This window comes from Panthera onca, chromosome B4, assembly GCF_046562875.1.
Source record: "Panthera onca isolate mPanOnc1 chromosome B4, mPanOnc1 haplotype 2, whole genome shotgun sequence".
Lineage (NCBI taxonomy): Eukaryota > Metazoa > Chordata > Mammalia > Carnivora > Felidae > Panthera > Panthera onca.
The window spans coordinates 80,406,877-80,412,876 of record NC_138345.1 but is presented as its reverse complement, the minus strand read 5'-3'; positions in this window follow the sequence as shown (position 1 = coordinate 80,412,876).

The window sequence follows — 6,000 nt, the reverse complement described above, 5'->3', positions numbered from 1 at the left end:
CCACTTTCTCTCTCTCTCTCTCTCTCTCTCTCTCTGCCTCTCTCTTTCTCTCTCTCAAAAATAAATAAACATTTAAAAAAATTTTTAAGGGAATAAAAAGGTCAGGGAAGTGAAATTTGCAAAACAGATGGAAAGGAAGTCTCAAAATGAGAGCCTTGGAAGGATAAGAGATTGCAGTCAGTGTTTTAAGAAGCAGAGGAGCTCCCCGGGGCACCTGGGTGGCTTAGTCAGCTCATGACCAACATAAACGCAAAAACAGTAGAGTAGCTCCGAGTAACATCCAGGTCTGTGCACTGGCCATGGCAGTTGCAATGAAAGTCAAGATAAGGTCAAGGAACCAGGAACACAGACTGCTGAGTGGGTCACGCCCGTGGATCCTTAAAGTTGTCCAGAATATTGAGACCAAAGGGAGCACCACCACCCAGGAGTGGGTCTTCCTTGAAGATCGGAGAATTCAGCAGATGAAACAGTGAGGCGGGGTGGTCAGAGGACCCAAGACCCCTTGGAGGAGGGGCTGTCAGTGGGATGTCTGGACACCGCAGTGGAGTCCAAGGTGATCGACACGTTTGTGTCCCCCCGTGCCCAACCTAAGGGCTCAGCTGTGGGAGTGGGAGTGAGCCACACGTCAAAGGGAAAGGGAGATGTTTGGGGAGAGCCGTGCTTCTTTCGGTTGGGATTGCCTCCATTTAGATTTAGTTAAATAATTTCCGGTTTTATATCGATTAATCCCCTCCTCTCCTTTTTTCCAGGGTGTTTGATTGGCCAGTTTCTAGCTACTAAACTAGCCACTGAATTTTTTTTACCAGGTGTTTTCTTCTCATAAAAGCAGTGAACACCAGGGGTCCTCCAAGAACTGTGTTGGCTACAATCCTGGTAAAGATGTGCAGGGTTCACATAGCACCCATTTCCAAACAATCGTAATTTAACATTCAGTTTCCTTTCTGACCCCAAAATTAAGACTGTTCTTTTTCCCCAGTGGTTAGGTTTTGTTGTTTTCTTTTCTGTTTTTAATTATTACTGGTTCTCGAGGTGCCAGGGTGGCTTCGTTGGTTAAGCATCTGACTCTTGATTTTGACTCAGGGCATGATCTCACAGTTTGTGGGATTAAGCCGAGCATCAGGCTCTATGCTGATGGCAGAGAACCTGCTTGGAATTCTCTCTCTCCCTCTCTCTCCACCCCTCCCTCACTCGCTCTCATTCTTTCTCTCTCAAAATAAATAAACTTTAAAAAATTTTTACTAATTCTCTTTCATCTTTAATTTCTAACATATCATCCTGTGTTAAGAGAATGTGGCCTCTATAATTTCTTCTGGGAGAACTGATTCAGATTTTCTTTGGTATGTAGTATTTAATCAATTTTGTAAAGCCCTGTGGGTGTTAAAAAGAACTTTTATTCTCATCTCACTGGTGTAACACTCAAAGCAAGCTTGCCCATTGTGTTCGTCAAATCGTCTCCATACAAAATTACATTTTGTCCACATGAATTGTCACCTCCTGAGACTTACGGAATGATGTCTCTTACAGAGATTTTGGTTTTGCCAGCTAATCTTTACTTTTATAAAAATTTGTGCTTTCTTTCAATATAAGTTCAGTGCATAAAAGTTTGTAACTATTATATCTTCCTGGAATATTTCACCTTTTTTCTTGCAATGCTATTTTAAATAGCACTTCATGTTTTCTGTCATAATATTTGGCCCTTGAATTCTATTCTGCCAGGTATTAATATTGCCATCGCATTTACCTAACATCTCTTTAACCATCCTTTATTTTCTTTCAGCTTTTGTGTATCATTTTTCATGTCTTTTATAGAAGTAATCTATGACTTCAGCACACTTTCTAACCTTCCATTTATTTATTTTGTTTTCTTGTTGTTCTTTATTTCTTTTTTATCCTTCTGCTTCTCAACCTTTGCCGGATTGATAAAGCCTTTATTCTTCTTATTCTTCTATCAGTTTGGAAAAACCAATAAATCAGGATTCCATTTGGCTGCATGGAATAGAAACCCAAGACTAAACAGCTTCAAGACATGGTTTTCCTGCCCCACCCCTCTCAAATGAGAAAAAAAAAAAAAAAAAGTCTAGAGAAAGTCAGTCCAGCACTGGCCTCAGCAGTCCAGCCACATCTTATTTTTCTACTCCTCCATCCTTAGAACATAACTCTCAGTTCTCAAGACCATGGCAGCTGCAAGGACTTTAACCATTGTGTTCAATTTCTGAGCAGGAGGAAGAAAAAGGGGAGGCCACAAAAGGCATGGGCCGGCTGAGTCAGTTCCTTTTAAGAAGCCTTTCCTGACATTTCACACAGCACTTCCATTTACGTTTAGTAATGTGGCCACGACTTACTGCAGGAGCGGCTGGGAGATGGTGTCCTTTAAACAGACACGTTACCCCCCTAAAGAAATCAGAATTCCTTTACTAAGAAAGCAAGCAAGAATGGATACTAAGTAGGCAAGTAACACACTGCCACCATCTACATACTATACTCATTCCATTAGTAAATATATGTAAATTTCTAACAAACCTATTTAAACCTGGGTGTGCCTGGGTGGCTCAGTGGGTTGAGCTTCTGACTTTGGCTCAGCTCATGACTCAGTGTGTGAGTTCGAGCCCCACGTGGGGCTCTGTGCTGACAGCTCAGAGCCTGGAGCTGCTTTGGATTCCGTGTCTCCCTCTTTCTCTGCCCCTCCCCCACTCATACTCCATGTCCCTCTCTCTCTCTCACAAAAAAAAAAAAAAAGCCAGTAAACCTATTTTTGTGTCAATATCAACAATTAATATCCATGACTTTCCCCCCAAAATTAGATCTGTATTATGTATAATTTACCCCTCTGTTCCATTCAGTCTTCCAAGATTTAGTGAAATTAGGTATAATTTTATTTCAGATATTGTTAATTTTCTTGTTAGTATAACACATAATATAATCATATATAATTTTATATTTAGTTATATATGATATATAATATAATTGTCAATAAAATAGATACCATATTTCTATTTTAAGAATCATTTCTTTGTAGCTACATTAAACACAGTGATAACAAGAATTTTTTACATTTAGTTATAAATTCTGTCAGTTTCTCTGCTTCTCACTCTTTCTTCTATATCATGTTCCCCTTTCTTGAAATTGTATTCCTTGTGGACCAATTGTTCCAAAAAAGGAGCATCAGTGATATGCTGTCATAGCTCTTTAATTTGCCCTTATAATGTTTAACTGGCTACAGAACAGCAGCTTTAAAATTTGGCCGACTCTGATCCATTGTCCTTTAGCTATCTGTGTTGCAGGTAAGACACTGCTTATCTGATGTGCTTTCCTTTTTAAGTGATTTGTTTCTCTGTAAATTAATAAGACTTTTCCTTAGGCATAAAATCCAGAAATTTAAATGTGGGTGTCTTTCAGTATTCTTACCTACCCTTAGGAGGCACTTTGGGTTTTTTTGTTTGTTTTTTAATCTTTCTTTTAATTTTATTTTTTGTTTTTTAAAATTGACATCCAAATTAGTTAGCATATAGTGCAACAATGATTTCAGGAGTAGGTTCCTTAGTGCCCTTTGCCTATTTAGCCCATCCCCCCTCCCACAATCCCTCCAGTAACCCTCAGTTTGTTCTCCATGAGTGTCTTCTGTTTTGTCCCCTTCCCTGTTTTTGTATTATTTTTGTTTCCCTTCCCTTGTGTTCATCTGTTTTGTCTCTTAAAGTCCTCATATGAGTGAAGTCATAAGATTTTTGTCTTTCTCTGAGTGACTAATTTCACTTAGCATAATACCCTCCAGTTCCATCCACGTAGTTGCAAATGGCAAGATTTCATTCTTTTTGATTGCCCAGTAATACTCCATTGTGTGTGTGTATATTGTGTGTGTGTATATATATATATATATATATATATATATATATATATACACATACACACACATCTTCTTTATCCATTCATCCATCAATGGACATTTGGGCTCTTTCCATACTTTGGCTATTGTTGATAGTGCTGCTATAAACAAGGGGGTGCATGTGTCCCTTCAAAACAGCACACCTGTATCCCATGGATAAATGCCCAGTAGTGCAATTGCTGGGTCGTAGGGTAGTTCTATTTTTAGATTTTTGAGGTACTAGGAGGCACTTTGAATCTTAAGTCTTAAGTTTAAATTGCCCTCAAGGAAATTTCCTTCTATTATTTCTTTGGCCTTTTTGTCTCATTCTTTTTTCTTCTTTTTATAGACAGAGGCAGAGAGAGGGGGGGAGCGGGGGGAGAGAGCCGAGGGAGAGAGAATCTTAAGCAGGCTCCTATGGAGCCCAGTGTAGGGCTTGATCCCACGACCCTGGGATCATGACCTGAGCTGAAATCAAGAATTGGAGGCTCAACCGACTGAGGCACCCACATGCTCCTCTTTAACCTGTCTTAAATGAATATTTGTTCCTCTAGATATGTCTACATGTCTTAACTTTAGACCATAATTTCTATCATCTTTTTGCTTTACGTAAAAAAAAAAAAAAGACCTTAATTTCCAAATCACTGTTTATTCTTTAGCCAAGTACTTTCAGTTACTCAGCCCTCCTAGTAATTGCTTTCTTTTTACAATCATCTTTAAAATCTGAAGTCTTTCTTGTGTAATGATTGGCTCTTCTTCATGGAAATCTACCCTAGCTCTGTGAATTTGATATCCACTCAATGTTTTCTAAATAATTATAAGTTTTATGTGAAATGAAAAAAAAAGTTTGTTTCATTGTGAATCCATTATCCTGTATATTTGTCTTGGTTCTTCTTTTTCAAAATGCTCGTTTTCCTCAAATATTTTGTAATTCTTTGTTTTAAATGAGCTACGTCTCGGCCTCCCTCTCCTGGCACTTTGTAATGCTGTAAATATCTGGCATAGGTTTCTACAACTTTCTATACGTCTGTCTCCATGACGGACCTCTCTCCTTCTCCTGGAAGGCCTAAAGGGGCACAGAGGATGAGGAATGCTGACAGAAGGGTTTCCCATGAAGGTATGTGGTTGTATGGAAGTTGAGCCAACAGATAAGCCGGCATCGCCTCCCATAGAACAATCCTGCTTGCTTTTCTCCACTGTGACCACCTGAAGGCCCAGAGTTAGTGCAGGTCCCAGCTCACACCAGGGCAAACCCCTCAGCTGGTCGCTGTGTAAAGAGGAGGAGGGGAGAAGGAATGACTTGGCTGGCTATTCCGAGAAAAACCATTTGTTCACTTACCTTTACGAGCATCCTCTTGGAGGATGAAAACATCCTTGCATATCTCTGGCTACCAGTATCTTTGGAGAAGAATGTCAACATGCTGGAGAGGAAGAGTGGCTTCCCCTCTTTGCATTAAGCTTAAGGAGAGAGGCGTCAAGAGAAGCATTTAGGCAGCATGACACGTGTCCTCTGGATTTGAAGAAATGGGGACTGGTATCACCCTTTCTCCAGAAAATTCCAGAAAAAGAAGCTGAGCCTGTCACACATGTCCAGAAGCTGGCAAGGCAACTGTTGCATGGGGTTCCCACAGGCCAGAGATAGGGTCCCTTGGGGGAAGCCTCCCTGGCTTGCCTTGAGATCAACTCTACCAGGAGGACACCCTGTAACCTGACATAGGAAAGAAGGGGTCGGGGACACAGGAGGGAGCATCAGCAGCCAAGGCAAAGGTACTGCAGGTGAGAGATCCTGTGATCGGAGGAGATCCTGAATAACCCACAAAAGCAGACTGCAAGAAAAATTCATACATGGAATCTGCTATATCTAAGAAGGCCAACACCAGACTACCTGTGCCACAAAAGCAGAATGCAAGAAAAATTCATATATGGAATCTGCTATATCTAAGAAGGCCAACACCAGACTACCTGTGCCACAAAAGCAGAATGCAAGAAAAATTCATATATGGAATCTGCTATATCTAAGAAGGCCAACACCAGACTACCTGTGCCAGACGGGTGAGACATTTTTTTCCCCTATCTCTCCTCCACTCCATTTCAATCCCAGAAGAGTCAGATGTAATCTCATGGATGGGGAAGGAGTAAAA